Source organism: Balaenoptera ricei, chromosome 4 (assembly GCF_028023285.1).
Source record: "Balaenoptera ricei isolate mBalRic1 chromosome 4, mBalRic1.hap2, whole genome shotgun sequence".
NCBI classification, from domain to species: domain Eukaryota; kingdom Metazoa; phylum Chordata; class Mammalia; order Artiodactyla; family Balaenopteridae; genus Balaenoptera; species Balaenoptera ricei.
The window spans coordinates 114561427-114578963 of record NC_082642.1 but is presented as its reverse complement, the minus strand read 5'-3'; positions in this window follow the sequence as shown (position 1 = coordinate 114578963).

Below are 17537 nucleotides of genomic sequence, written 5' to 3'. Positions count from 1 at the left end.
AAAACAAAGAAAAAAATACTCTAGACAGTATTCAAATTTTCCTCATTTGCAATTTTGTTTTTGTTTTTGTTTTTGTTTACAATTTGTCTGCTTAAATCATAATTCAAATTAGGTCTATATGTCCCAATGTAAGTTCCTTTAGATCTATAAATTTCCCAATATTTTCCTTTCAGTTTTTTTGTTGAAGAGAGTAGAGGTTTTTTCTGTATTGTTTTTGCAGTTTAGAGTCTGTTAATTGTATCTCTATGGTGTCATTTAACATGTTCCTCTGCTCCATATATGCTTTGTCTAATATTATTTAGATGTAGAGGTATAAGCAGATTCAAGTTTAATTTTTTGGCAAAATACCTCAGAGGTATTGCAAGGTGAAGAGTTTTTTTTTTTTCTCTTTTAATGATGTTACTAGTCATTGATGATCTTTACCTAGATCTGTTAATTTGCTAGAGGTAGCAAAATAGTGATATAATAACTCTGTTATTCCTTCTTTGATTAGCAAATGGAATACTTCCATAAAAATAAAATTTTCCACTTTATTTCCTTTTGGAATCCAGAATAATTGCAGAAAACTTGCTAATTCTATTTGGTCTCTTCGTAAGCCCTCTTCCACCTATGGCTAAGAGAGAACATTTGTGATAGAATTAGAAGATAATCTTCCCTCCTAGAGCCAGTTAAACCAATAGTGATGAACTTAACTCTCCTCTTCAGTCTGATGACAGGAAAGTTGACTTGTGCCTCTCTGGTGGGAGGGAGACCATGGAAAGAAACACCTTCTCACCAAAATATATGTGAAGTTTTTCACACTTCACACACTCTCCGAAAATCTATAAATTAAAGATCATAGTTTATTTGTACTTACGATTTCATTTTGTTGAAAGCTCTCTTTGTCCCTTAGGCACAGGACTGAAAACCTGAAATCGACTCTATTGGTGTGTATTATAATGAATTTTTTTAAAATTACTGTTTATAATACCAGCAATTTCTCTGCCAGCTCTGAAGAAGGCCATTAACTTTTAAGAGATTGTTGAGCCCAACAGCAGCAGAGTGAGAATGAAATATCCTCAGAACAGTAGATGTTATTAGGGTTTCCTGCAAGACACTGGCTCATCTGGACCATGTTGTCAAGCTCTATCTGGCTGCACATTGCCCAAGTACCAGTATACATTCTTCACACAGATGATGTATATTTTTCTTTCACCTCACATAAATTGTCAGCATAAACTCAAGGCAGCATGTTATCTAAATTCTGAAGTGTTTCATTTCTTGGGACTAAACAACAAGGTATGAAACATGATATTTTTGCTTTCTCTGGTTTCTGCTAAAAACTTCAAAGAGGTTGAGCTGATGTGTGAATTGCCATGATTCAAGGGGTGCAGCATGTCAGTATTTTCAATAGGCTTATTCAAATGCTGGTTGAGAGTATTTGGTGGATTGATTCAGAAAAGAGTCTAAGGATGCATACTTCAGAGTAGACTGAACATGCTTGTCACTAATTCACATTTGTGAATCTTTTTATTTTCCAGTTCAAAAAAGGTGAACAAAACAATCCAAAGGAATAGAATGAAACATTAATTCAAAAACAATAAACTTCAGTTCTTTAGTTCTAAATATTTTGATTAGAAATGAAAGGATTTCAGACTACAAAGAAAATGTCCTATATGGCCAAGACATCTAAGCCATTAACATTTGCTATATGGACACCCAAGTGTTTCATTTCATAAATTTCTGATGCTAAGAATGATTTAGGGTGGCACTTTATAGGGTATAAAGGATTTTTATGCACATTTTCTTTGTGAAAACTCACAAAATCCACACGAACTTTGTCTCCAAACTCATTCTTTCTTTCATTCAATCCCCACCTAGGTTTTTTTGTTGTTGTTGTTCTTTAATGTTCTTTAATTTTAAATATATGACCTCCTTGGTCTTGGATTTCCCAGCCTCCAAAACTAAGAGAAATAAATTTCTTTTGTTTGTAATCTACCCAGTCTGTGACATTTTGCTACAGTAGCCTGAACAGATTAAGACATTGGATAATGAGAAAAATATCATCATTGACAGAAATAGAGATGTTAGGCTGGGTTTTTTTCCTCATACAAAACTATATATATTTTCATTTGAAGCTCTCTTCTTTTAAGATTCAATTAATTAAAATATGATTCCCTTACTCTAAGTCTCACTTACCCCAACTACATGACTGACATTCTTACTTGGACATCTAAAAGGCTTATCAATTGTAATTCTGCCTAACAGAGGCCTTAACTTCTGCCACATGAGAATTATTCTTTCCTGAATCTTCACCTCAGTAACTGTCATCACTGTACCCAAATGCTCAGGTGAAAAATCTAGAGTCTTCCTTGATTCTTCTATTTCCTTCACCCCATCATCACTGCTACCATCCAATCCATCAACAAATGCTTTTGGATCCACCTGAAAAATATATTCCATAGCCATTTAATTCTCTTTCATTATACTGTGTTCACCCTGGTCTAAGTCACTGTTATTTCCAGCTTTGATGACTGCAAAAGCCACCCAGCTGGTTGTTTCTCTGCTACTTGTGCTCCTCTATAATCCACACAAAAGCCAGACTAATGCTTTAAAACGTGAAACGGATTTTTTTCAAACTCCCACGTCAAACTCTTCAGTAGCCTCCTACTGAATTTTGAATAAAATCTAAATGGCCCATTAGGTCCTACATGATGTGATCCTTCCCTTATCTTTGACTTCTCCTTCTTTTCCCCCCACTCTTTATGCTCTTGCCACATTATCCTTCTAGAATGGGCCAAAATCCTTCCCTCTTGGGGCCTTGGCCTCCAGATCTCTGCATATCTGGCCCCTCCTAGTCACTCAGTCACAGTTCAAATGTCACATGCTCACTGACATTCACTTGTAAGTAGCCCTTTCCCACCACCCTAACCCATCACTTGCAACATTCTATTTCCATTTATTTCATAGCATGCACGACTAATTTCATTAATTTTGTTATTGTTTATTTCCGCCTCCTTACCCCAATGCCATCCCATGAAAGGGGGATCTAGTCTGTCTGGTTCACCCATCTATGCCTTGAGTTGTGCCTGGCATACACTCAGTTCTCACTGAATATTTGTGAAATGAGCAAAAGAACAAAGTCCCTCTTGTTTGTATAAATCAATATAATTCTGGCTAGAAAGAATCCCCATTCTGGGCTTCCCTGGTGGCGCAGTGGTTGAGAATCTGCCTGCCAATGCAGGGGACACGGGTTCGAGCCCTGGTCTGGGAGGATCCCACATGCCGCGGAGCAACTGGGCCCGTGAGCCACAATTACTGAGCCTGCGCGTTTGGAGCCTGTGCTCCGCAACAAGAGAGGCCGCTATGGTGAGAGGCCCGCGCGCCGCGATGAAGAGTGGCCCCCGCTTGCCACAACTAGAGAAAGTCCTCGCACAGAAACGAAGACCCAACACAGCCATAAATAAATAAATAAATAAATTTAAAAAAAAAGAATCCCCATTCTGTTTTAGGCCTGAAGATGCGAAAATATGAGGGGAAATGTACATTTTTCTGCAAGGGATGCTAGAAATCCAGACTCGTATAATGGAAAACTTATTACTGTAAAGGAAAACAAAGAATAAATTGTAAGAAATATTATATCTGGAGATATTTGTGAACAGTTATATACCCATTTCATGGGCTCTGAGTCTATATACAACCAGAAGAAGCCCATGCCACAGCCTGGCTGGTGTGCTACTGCTTTCTGCAAAATGTGGAGATAACTGGGCTAGTGGTCTAATACAACAGGACTGGTGGCTTGGGAGGCAGCACGATTAATGTTTCCCAGTATGACAGAGCCTCTTACCCTCAGCTCCCAGAGGGTAGAGACCAAGGACCACATAACCACCAAGGCCAGTGCTCTGACTTCTGGAGAATAAACAGGCCCCAGAGTGAGTAATGAGTTAGGTCTGGCAGACTACATGTAACACCAAGATGAGATGAAGAAAAATAGAGCAGGCATGGATGAGTGCCCATGGGAAAAGAAGAGTATCAGCTCTCACACAAACCATTGCGCCCTGCATGACTGGGTTAAACAGAAAGCTGGCAGCAAGAAAGGGAACTGAAGGAAGCAAAAAATAGCAGACAATCCCCTCCTCTCTCATTCTTTAACTTTCTGTTGAGGAAATAAAATGCTGCTACCAGATGTACCATGTGATGGCATTAATTATCTCATTCCTCTATCATCAAGAGAGAATCTATTCATATCATCATTAGCATGAGACCACTTTAGAAAACAGTAGTACACTGTAAAAATTAGTAATTCAAACTCTGGACCCCATGCAAACCTGGACTCAAATTATGGTGTTATCTCTTAGAGCCATGACACTTTTTACAATGGGGATACTTTATTAACACTACATGAGATTGTGTAAGGACTATGGATGGCTCATGTGAAAAGATGAATTCACCAACTGAAACATAGAGCTATCAATAAATAATAAAATATAAACAAGATGTGAAATTACTATTTTACTATCTAATCTTTTTTCTCCCAATGGACAAAGCAAGTGTTCTAAGTAACTCTACGTTTTCTCCACAAAATGAATCTACCAGATACTGTGAATTTGAAAGAAACTAAGGAGCAAAGAAGGTAATTGTTCTATATTTAAAGTATGTGTAGGTCTAGAAATACCCCCACTCAAAGTCAAACATGAGCTGCAGGCTTTAATTATTAACAGCAATAACCAGTTATCAAATAAAGAATAAAATAATTTTAGAATTAAAATAGAAATGTTTATATTAATGCAATATACTATTATTTTCCACTCACTGGTTTGGCAAGGAATAAAAATTTGAAGGATGACATTTAATAATAATAGTATATAAGGAAATAGGTACCCTTGTACACTGCTGTTGGAAGCATAAATAAATACAAACTCTCTGGAGGACAATTTTACAACATGTGCCAAACACTTTAAAAATGCTTCCTCTTTGATCCAGTAATTCCATTTCTAGGAACTTATCCTAAGAAAATAACAAAGGCGTTCCAAAAAGATACATGCATAAGTATCTCGTTTCAGAATTTTTTTCTAACAGTCCTTGACCCCCCAGAAAACTTGCCTGTCCATTATTTGAGATTTTGCTAAATAAATTATGGTAAATATTTTATAGCGACTAAAAAATGATAATGTAGATATACACTGACTGGCATTAAAATAGTCACGATATGTTGCTATTCATTAAAAAGTTTAAGTTAATATTTTCCTGTACTTAGAAATATGGTATCAGTTCTTTGCATTGTATATCATTGAATTTAAAAAAGAAAGGGAGGGAGTGGCAAATATGGCAGAGTAGGAAGACCCTGAGCTCAACTCCTCCCATGGGCACATAAAAATTACAACTATTTACAGAGCAATTATCAATGAGAACAACCTGAAGACTAGCAGAAGAGATCATCTACAACTAAACATATAAAGAAGGAACCAAAGGGGGGACCTTTAAGATTACGGAGGAGTAAGACGTGGAGATCAACTTCCTCCACACAAATACATCAAAAATACATCTACAGGACTTCCCTGGTGGTGCAGTGGTTAAGAATCCACCTGCCAAAGCAGGGGAAATGGGTTCGAGCTCTGGTCCAGGAAGATCCCACAAGCCATGGAGCAACTAAGTCCATATGCCACAACTACTGAGCCTGTGCTCTAGAGCCCACGAGCCACAATTACTGAGCCCACGTGCCACAGTTACTGAAGCCCTCATGCCTAGAGCCCATGCTCCACAACAAGAGATGCCACCACAATGAGAAGCCTGTGCACCACAATGAAGAGTAGCCCCCACTTGCCACAACTAGAGAAAGCCCCTGCGCAGCAATGAAGACCCAATGCAGCCAAAAATAACTCAATAAATAAATTTTTAAAAATACATCTACATGTGGAACACCTCCTACAGAACACCTAATGAATGCTGACAGAAGACCTCAGACTTCACAAAAGGCAAGAAAATCCCCACGTACCTAGCCGTGTGGCTGATAGGGTCTTGGTGCTCTGGTCTGGTGTCAGGCCTGAGTCTCCAAGGTGGGAAAGTACATGATACTGCACAACCAGAGACCTCCCAGGCCCCCGTAATATCAATCGGAGAGAGCTCTCCCAGAGATCTCCACCTCAACTCTAAGACCCAGCTCCACCTAACGGCCAGCAAGCTCCAGTGCTGGATGCCCCATGCCTATCAACTAGCAAGACAGGAACACCACCCCACTCACAGCAGAGAGGCTGCCTAAAATCATAATAAGTTCACAGACTCACCAAAACACATCACCGGATGCAGCCCTGCCCATCAGAAAGACAAGATCCAGCCCCACCCACTAGGACACAGGCACCAGTCCCCTCCACCAGGAAGCCTACACAAGCCACTGAACCAACCTCACCCACTGGGGGCAGACATCAAAAATAATGGGAACTACGAATCTGCAGCCTGCGAAAAGGAGACCGCAAACACAGTAAGTTAAACAAAATGAGAAGACAGAGAAAAACACAACAGATGAAGGAGCAAGATAAAAACCCCCCAGACCAAACAAATGAAGAGGAAATAGGCAGCCTACCTGAAAAAGAATTCAGAATAATGACAGTAATAATGATCCAAAATCTTGGAAATAGAATGGAGAAAATACAAGAAACATTTAACAAGGATCTAACAGAACTAAAGAGCAAACAAACAATGATGAACAACACAGTAAATGAAATTAAAAATTCTCTAGAAGGAATCAATAGCAGAATAACTGAGGCAGAAGAATGGATAAGTGACCTGGAAGATAAAATAGTGGAAATAACTAATGCAGAGCAGAATAAAGAAAAAAGAATGAAAAGAATTGAGGACAGTCTCAGAGAACTCTGGGACAACATTAAACACACCAACATTCAAATTATATGGGTCCTGGAAGAAGAAGAGAAAAAGAAAGAGTCTGAGAAAATATTTGAAGAGATTATAGTGGAAAACTTCCCTAACATGGGAAAGGAAATAGTCAATCAAGTCCAGGAAGCACAGAGAGTCCCATACAGGATAAATCCAAGGAGAAACACGCCAAGACACATATTAATCAAACTATCAAACATTAAATACAAAGAAAAAATATTAAAAGCAGCAAGGAAAAAGCAAAAAATAACATACAAGGGAATCCCCATAAGGGTAAAGGGTGATCTTTCAATAGAAACTCTGCAAGTCAGAAGGGAGTGGCAGGACATATTTAAAGTGATGAAAGGGAAAAACCTATGACCAAGATAACTCTACCCAGCAGGGATCTCATTCAGATTCGATGGAGAAATTAAAACCTTTACAGACATGCAAAACCTAAAAGAATTCAGCACCACCAAACCAGCTTTACAACAAGTGCTAAAGGCAGGAAACACAAGAGAAGGAAAAGACCTACAAAAACAAATGCAAAACAATTAAGAAAATGGTAATAGGAACACACATATCTATAATTACCTTAAATGTAAATGGTTTAAATGCTCCAACCAAAGGACACAGACTGGCTGAATGCATACAAAAACAAGACCCCTATATATGCTGTCTAAAAGAGACTCACTTCACACCTAGGGACACATACAGACTGAAAGTGAGGGGGTGGAAAAAGATATTCCATGCAAATGGAAATCAGAAGAAAGCTGGAGTGGCAATTCTCATATCAGAAAAACTAGACTTTACAATAAAGACTATTACAAGAGACAAAGAGGGACACTACATAATGATCAAGGGATCAATCTAAGAAGAAGATATAACAATTATAAATACTTATGCACCCAACATAGGAGCACCTCAATACAAAAGGCAAATCCTAACAGCCATAAAAGGGGAAATCAACAGGAACACAATCATAGTAGGGACTTTAACACCCCACTTTCACCAATGGACAGGTCATCCAAAATGAAAATAAATAAGGAAACACAAGGTTTAAATGACAGATTAAACAAGATGGACTTAATTGATATTTATAGGACATTTTATCCAAAAACAACAGAATACACTTTCTTCACAAATGCTCATGGAATATTCTCCAGGACAGATCATATCTTGGGTCACAAATCAAGCCTTGGTAAATTTAAGAAACTTGAAATCGTATCAAGTATGTTTTCCAACCACAATGTTATTAGACTAAATATCAATTACAGGAAAAAAACTGTAAATAATACAAACACATGGAGGTTATACAATATGCTACTAAATAACAAAGAGATTACTGAAGAAATCAAAGAAGACATCAGAAAATACCTAGAAACAAATGACAATGAAAACACAACGACCAAAAACCTATGGGATGCAGCAAAAGCAGTTCTAAGAGGGAAGTTTATAGCAATACAATCCTACTTCAAGAAACAAGAAACATCTCAAAAAAAGAACCTAACCTTACACCTAAAGCAGTTAGAAAAGAAGAACAAAAAAACTCCAAAGTTAGCAGAAGAAAAGAAATCGTAAAGATCAGATCAGAAATAAATGGGAAAAAAAATAAAGGAAATGATAGCAAAGATCAATAAAACTAAAAGCTCGTTCTTTGAGATGATAAACAAAATTGATAAACCATTAGCCAGACTCATCAAGAAAAAAAGGGAGAACACTAAAATCAATAGATATAGAAATGAAAAAGGGGAAGTAACAACTAACACTGCAGAAATACAAAGGATCATGAGCGATTACTACAAGCAACTCTATGCCAATAAAATAGACAACCTGGAAGAAATGTACACGTTCTTAGAACAGCACAACCTTCTAAGACTGAACCAGGAAGAAATAGAAACTGTAAACAGACCAATCACAAGCACTGAAATTGAAACTGTGATTAAAAATCTTTCAACAAACAAAAGCCCAGGACCAGATGGCTTCACAGGCGAATTCTATCAAACATTTAAAGAAGAGCTAACACCTATCCTTCTCAAACTCTTCCAAAATATAGCAGAGGGAGGAACACTCCCAAACTCATTCTACGAGGCCACCATCACCCTGATACCAAAACAAGACAAAGATGTCACAAAAAACAGAAAACTACAGGCCAATATCACTGATGAACATAGATACAAAAATCCTCAACAAAATACTAGCAAACAGAATCTAGCAGCACATTAAAAGTATCATACATCATGATTAAGTGTGGTTTTTCCCAGGAATGCAAGGATTCTTCAACATACGCAAATCAATCAATGTGATACACCATATTAACAAACTGAAGGATAAAAACCATATGATAATCTCAATAAATGCACTTTCAACAAAATTCAACAGCCATTTATCATAAAAACTCTCCAGAAAGTAGGCATAGAGGGAACATACTTCAACATAATAAAGGCCATATATGACAAACCCACAGTCAACATTGTTCTCAATGGTGAAAAACTGAAACCATTTCTTCTAAGATCAGGAAAAACACAAGGTTGTCCACTCTCTCCACTATTATTCAACATAGTTTTGGAAGTTTTAGCCACAGCAATCAGAGAAGAAAAAGAAATAAAAGGAATCCAAATTGGAAAAGAAAAAGTAAAGCTGTCACTGTTTGCAGATGACATGATACTATACATAGAGAATCCTAAATATGCCACCAGAAAACTACAGAGCTAATCAATGAATTTGGTAAAGTAACAGGATACAAAATTAATGCACAGAAATCTCTTGCATTCCTATACACTAATGATGAAAAATCGGAAAGAGAATTTAAGGAAACACTCTCATTTACCACTGCAACAAAAAGAATAAAATACCTAGGAATAAACCTATCTAAGGGGACAAAAGACCTGTATGCAGAAAACTATAAGAAACTGATGAAAGAAATTAAAGACAATACAAACAGATGGAGAGATACACCATGTTCTTGGAGTGGAAGAATCAACATTGTGAAAATCACTAAACTACCCAATGCCATCTCCAGATTCAATGCAATCCCTATCAAACTATCAATGGCATTTTTCACAGAACCAGAACAAAAAAAATTCACAATTTGTATGGAAACACAAAAGACCCCAAATAGCCAAAGCAATCTTGAGAAAGAAAAACAGAGCTGGAGGAATCAGGCTCCCGGACTTCAGAATATACTACAAAGCTATAGTAATCAAAACAGTATGGTACTGGCACAAAAACAGAAATATAGATCAATGGAACAGGAAAAAAGCCCAGAGGTAAACCCACGCACATATGGTCACCTTACCTTTGATAAAGGAGGCAAGCATATACAATGGAGAAAACACAGCCTCTTCAATAAATGGTGCTGGGAAAACTGGACAGCTACATATAAAAGAATGAAATTAGAACACTCCCTAACACCGTATACAAAAATAAACTCAAAATGGATTAAAGACCTAAATGTAAGGCCAGACACTATAAAACTCTTAGAGGAAAACATAGGCAGAACACTCTATGACAGAAATCACAGCAAGATCCTTTTTGACCCACCTCCTAGAGAAATGGAAATAAAAACAAAAATAAACAAATGGGACCTAATGAAACTTCAAAGCTTTTGCACAGCAAAGGAAACCATAAAGAAGATGAAAAGACGACCCTCAGAATAGGAGAAAATATTTGTAAACGAAGCAACTGACTAAGACTTAATCTCCAAAATATACAAGCAGCTCATGCACCTCAATATCAAAAAAACAACAGCCCAATCCAAAAATGGGCAGAAGACCTAAATAGACATTTCTCCAAAGAAGATATACAGATTGCCAACAAACACATGAAAGAATGCTCAAGATCATTAATCATTAGAGAAATGCAAGTCAAAACTACAATGAGATATCATCTCACACTGGTCAGGATGGCCATCATCAAAAAATCTACAAACAATAAATGCTGGAGAGGGTGTGGAGAAAAGAGAACCCTCTTTCCCTGTTGGTGGGAATGTAAATTGATACAGCCACTATGGAGAACAGTATGGAGGTTCCTTAAAAAACTAAAACTAGAACTACCATATGATCCACAAATTCCGCTACTGTGCATATACCCTGAGAAAACCATAATTCAAATAGAGACATGTACCAAAATGTTCATTGCAGCACTATTTACAATAGCCAGGACATGGAAGCACCTAAATGTCCATTGACAGATGAATGGATAAAGAAGATGTGGCACATATATACAATGGAATATTACTCAGCCATAAAAAGAAATGAAATTGAACTATTTGTAGTGAGGTGGATGGACCTATAGTTTGTCATACAGAGTGAAGTAAGTCAGAAAGAGAAAAACAAATACCGTATGTTAAGACATATATATGGAATCTTAAAAAAAAAAAAAAAAACGGTTCTGATGAACTTAGGGGCAGGACAGGAATAAAGACGCAGACATAGAGAATGGACTTGAGAACACAGGGAGGGGGAAGGGTAAGCTGGGACGAAGTGAGAGAGCGGCATGGATATATATACACTACCAAAGATAAAACAGATAGCTAGTGGGAAGCAGCTGCATAGCACAGCGAGATTAGCTCAGTGCTTTGTGACCACCTAGAGTGCTGGGATAGGGAGGGTCAAGGGAGACACAAGAGGGAGGGAATATGGGGATATATGCATATAGGTGATTCACTTTGTTACATAGTAGAAACGAACACAACATTGCAAGGTAATTATACTCCAATAACGATGTTAAAAGAAAAAGGGAGGGAACCACAACAAGAAAGGGAGGAGGGGCTGAGACATGGTAGAGTCAAGACCTATGCCCTCAGGTAAGCAAGAAACGGGAGAATAATCACAATTACAGAGGTATTCCCCAGGGAGCGAGGGCTCTGAGCCCCACATCAGGCTGCGCAGTCTAATGGTCCTGCACCAAGATGGTGAGGCCTCAGAACGTTTGTATTTGAAGGCCAGTGGGTCTTGCTTTCAGGAGAGCCAGAGGACTGTGGAAAACACAGACTCCTTTCTTAAAGGACTCACACAAACTCTCACACACTCTGAGACCCAGGGCAGAAGCAGCATTTTGAAAGGAGCCTGGGGCAGACCCACTTGCTGATCTTGGAGAGCCTCCCTTAGAGGCAGCAGGAAATTGGGACTTACCCTGGGAAAAAAGATGCTGGCAGCAGCCATTTTGGGGAACTCTTCAACCACAAGGACACGGGCGCTGGCAAGTGCCATTTTAGAATACAACCTCTATCATATAGGCACTAGGACCCAGCCCCACCCACCAGCCAGTCAGCACCTTGGGGAGGCCCCAGGCCAAGCAGTTATCTGGGTGGGGATACAGTCATACCCACCTGCAGGCTGCCTACCATAAGACCTTCTCAGCCCCCAGTCACCCCAGGATCTGACCATACCCACCAGAGGGCCCAGGACCTAGCTCCACACACCAGTGGGCTGGCATCAGCTCTGGGACACACCTCACCCTGCAGCTAGCCATGTCAGGAACCAGCCTCACCAGCCAGCAGGTCAACAGCAGCCCCAGGACCCTCCTAGGTCATGACCCCACCAATCAGTAGGCTGACACTAATTCTGGGACTCCATGTCCCAGAGCCAGCACCATGGGACCCTGCTTTGCCCACCAGAGGGCCTGCACTAGCCTCCAAACCACCCAGGGTTCTGCAGCCAGCCAACTCAGGACATGGCCCTGCCTACCAGTGGGTCTGCACCAGGACCAGAATTCCTCTGGTCATGCAGGCAACCATGCTAGGACCTGGCCCCACCCACCAACTGGAGCAGGGATTGGCCATGCCTATTAGAGTGCTCACAGTAGTCAGCCCATCTTAACAGAAGAACACATGCAGCCCATATAGAGGGCACCCCTAGAACATATAGCTCTGGTGACCAGAGCAAACTGTGCTGTTGGGCCCCGTAGGATGTCTCCTACATAAGGCTGTATCTCCAAGATCAGGAAATGTAACCAGCCTACCATATGCATAGAAATAAAAGTGAATTGGGAAAAATGAGGCAACAGGGGAATATGTCCCAAACAAAGGAACAAGATAAAACCTCAGAATAAGAACTAAGTGAAGTGGAGATAAGAAATCTACCTTATAAAGAGTTCAAGGTAATGATCATAAAGATGCTCAAAGAACTCAGGGGTAGAATGGATGAATATACTGAGAAGTTTCACAGAGAGTTAGAAAATATAAAGAAGAATCAAAGAGAACTGAAGAATACAATAACTGAAATAAAAAATATACTAGAAGGAATCAACCATATATTAGATGATACCAAAAAAAAACCCCAAACAAAAAACTGATCAGCAAACTGGAAGACAGAGTAGTTCACCCAAGCTGAACAGAGAAAGGAAAAAAGAATTTTTTAAACTGAGGAGCATTAAGAGACTTCTGGGACAATATCAAGTGTACCAACATTCACATTAAGAGGTCCCAGGGCTTCCCTGGTGGCACCGTGGTTGAGAATCCGCCTGCCAATGCAGGGGACACAGGTTCGAGCCCTGGTCTGGGAAGATCCCACATGCCGTGGAGCAACTAGGCCCGTGAGCCACAATTACTGAGCCTGCACGTCTGGAGCCTGTGCTCCGCAACAAGAGAGGCCACGATAGTGAGAGGCCCACGCACCGCAATGAAGAGTGGCCCCCACTTGCCACAATTGGAGAAAGCCCTCACACAGAAATGAAGACCCAACACAGCCATAAATAAATAAATAAATGCATACATACATACATACATACATAAAATTAAAAAAAAAAAAAGAGGTCCCAAAAGACTTACTGTATAGCACAGGGAACTCTGCTCAATATTATATAACAACATAAATGGGAAAAGAATTTGAAAAAGAATAGATACATGTATATGTGTAACTGAATCACTCTGCTGTACACCTGAAACTAACACAACATTGTTAATCAACTATAGAAAAATCAACTATAATCAACTTTTATAGTTAATCAACTATAAAAAGCTAAAAAAAAGAGGTCCCAAAAGGAGAAGAGAGAAGTAAAAGGGGCAGAGAATATACTTGAAGACAAAATAGCTGAATACTTCCCTAACCTGGGAAAGGAAACAGACATCCAGGTCCAGGAAGCACAGAAAGTCCCAAACAGGATCAACCCAAAGAAGACCACACCAAGATACATTGTAATTAAAATGGCAAAAAGTAAAGACAGAGAATATTAGAAGCAGTAAGGAAAAAGCAACAAATTATGTACAAGGGAACTCCTTCCCATAAGACTCGGCTGAATTTTTAGCAGAAAGTGTGCAGGCAAGAAAGAAATGGCGCAATATATTTAAAGTGATGAAAGGGAAAAACCTACAAACAAGAATACTCCATCTGGCAAGGATATCATTAAGATTTGAAGGATCTAAAGTTTTACAGACAAGCAAGAGCAAAAGATGTTCAGCATCACAAAACAGCTTTACTAAAAATGTTAAAGGGACTTCTCTAAGAGGAAAAGGAAAGGCCACAACTAGAAATACAAAAATTACAAAATGAAAAATCTCATTGGTAAAGGCAAATATATAGTAAAGGTAGTAGATCAACCACTTATAAATCTAGCAGGAAGATTAAAGGACTAAAGTAGTAAAATCATCTAAGTCCACAATAAACAGTTAAGGGATTACACAAAACAAAAAGATATAAAATATGACGTTAAAAACAGAATGTGGGTGGGTGCAGTAAAAATGCAGAGTGGTTAAATGCATTTGCTCTTAAGAGATCAGCAACTTAAAATAATCACATATATATATAGATTGTTATCTATAAACCTCACGTAAATCACAAACCCCAAATCTATAATACATATACACACAAAAAGGAATTCAAATGTGACACTAAAGATAGTCATCAAAATCACAAGGGAAGAGAGAAAAGAAGAAACAAAAAAGAACTACAAAAACAACCCCCCAAGAAATTAACAAAATGGTAATAAGTACATGGCTATCAATAATTACTTCAAATGTAAGCAGACTAAATGCTCCAATCAAAAGACATAGAGTAGCTGAATGGATGCAAAAACAAGATCCATATATGCTGCCTACAAGAGACTCACTTCAGCTCTAAAGAAACACACAGACTGAAAGTGAAGGGATGGAAAAGGTATTTCATACAAATGGAAACATAAAGAAAGCCAGGGTAGCAATACTTACATGAGACAAAATAGACTTTAAAACAAAGACTGTAACAAGAAACAAAGAAGGATATTATATACTGATAAATTATGTAATCAATCCAGGAAGATATAATAATTGTAAGATATATGCCCCTGACATAGGAGTACCTAAATACATAAAGCAAATATTAACAGCCATAAAAAGATAACTGGACAGTAATACAATAATAGCATGGGAATTTAACACCCCATGACATCATCAGGACAGAAAGTCAATAAGGAAACACTTAAATGACACATGTAGTTCAGATGAACTTAACAGATACATACAGAATATTCCATCCCAAGTAACAGAATACATATTCTTTTCAAGTGCATATGGAACATTTTCCAGGACAGATCTAGAAATCTAGTCTCATAATTTTTTCAAAAAAAATTTCAAAACACAAAAATATATGTTGGTTAAACAATACGTTACTAAACAACCAATAGGTCACTGAAGAAATCAGAGAGGAAATCAAAAAATACCTGGAGTCAAATGAAAACAAAAGCAAGATCAATGGGACTCAGCAAAAGCAGTTCTAAGAGGGAAATTTATAGTGATAAAAGACTACCTCAGAAAACAAGAAAAATCTCAAATAAACAACCTAACATTACATCTAAAGGAGCTAGATAAACAAGACAAACAAAACCAGAATTTAGTATAGGGAAAGAAATAATAAAGATCAGAGCAGATAAATGAAATAGATATTAAAAATAACATAAAAGCTCAATGAAACTAAGAGCTATTTATTTGATAAGAAAGAAACATTTAGCAGACAGACTCATCAAGAAATAAGAGACAGCCCAAATAAATAAAATCAGAAGTGAAAAAAGTAGAAGATAAACCAACACACAGAAATACAAAGGATCATGAGATTACTATGAACAACTATACATCAATAACATGAACAACCTAGATGAATAAATTCTTAGAGATGTACAATCTCCCATAGTGAATTAGGAAGAAATAGAAAATATGGACAAATTACCAGTAAATAAATTAAATCAATAATTTAAAACCTCCAAGCAAACAAAAGTCCAGGACCAGACGGCTTCACAGGTGAATTCTACCAAACATTTAGAGAAGAGTTAATACCTATCCTTCTCAAAATATTTCAAAAAAAAATTCAGAGGAAGCACACTTCCAAACTCATTCTACATGACCAGCATCATCCTGATAACAAAATCAAAGATATAGTTAAAAAACAAAAAAGGAAACAAAAAAGAAAATTACAGGTTAATATCACTGATAAACATAGATGAAAAAATCTGGAACAAAATATCAGCAAACCAAATTCAACAATATATTAAAAGGATCATATATCATGATCAAGTGGGATTTACCCCAGGGATGGAAGGATGGCTCAATATCCACAAGTCAAACACTGTGAAACACCACATTAACAGACTGAAAAAACAAAAATAATATGATCACCTCAGTAGATGAAGAAAAAGCTTTTGACAAAATTCAACATCTATTTATGACAAAATCTCTCCACAAAGGGGGTATAGAGGGAACATACCTCAACATAATAAAGGCCGTATATGACAAGCCCACAGCTAACATCATATTCAATGGCGAATACCTAAAAGCATTTCCTCTAAGATCAGGAAGAAGACAAGGATACCCACTCTTGTCACTTTTATTCAACATAGTATTGGAAGTCCTAGTCATAGCAATCAGACAAGAAAGAGAAATAAAAGGAATCCACATTGGAAAGGTAGAAGAAAACCTGTCACTGTTTGCAGATGACATGATACTATACATAAAAAATCCTCAAGACACCACCAAAAAGTGCTAGAACTCATGAATGAATTTGGTAAAGTAGCAGGATAGAAAATTAATATATATATAAATCTGTTGCATTTCCATATAGTATAATTGAACTATCAGAAAGAGAAATTAGGAAAACAATCCCATTTACATTGACATCAAAAAGAATAAAATATCTAGGAAGCAATCTAACTAAGGAGGTTAAAGACCTGCATTTGGAAAACTATAACAAGATGAAAGAAATCAAAGACTACACAAACAGATGGAAATATTTACCATGTTCATAGATTGGAAGAATTAATATTGTTCAGATGAACATACTACACAAAGCAATCTACAAATTCAATGCAATCCCTATCAAAATATCAATGGCATTTTTTTTCACAGAACAAGACCAAATAATTCTAAAATTTGTATGGAAACCCAAAAGACCTCAAATAGCCAAAACAGTCTTAATGAAGAAAAACAAAACTCCCTGATTTGAAGCTATACTACAAAGCTACAGTAATCAAAACAATTTGGTACTGGCACAAAAACAGACACAGAGCTCAATGGAACAGAATACAGTTCTCAGCAATAACCTACGTTTCTACAGTCAGTTAAGCTATGACAAAGGAAGAAAAAACATACAATACAGTAAAGATAGCCTCTTCAATAAATGGTGTTGGGAAAACTAGACAGCTACATGCAAAAGAATCAGTCTACTTTCTCACACCATATACAAAAATAAATTCAAAATGAATTGAGTAAGACTCAACTGGAA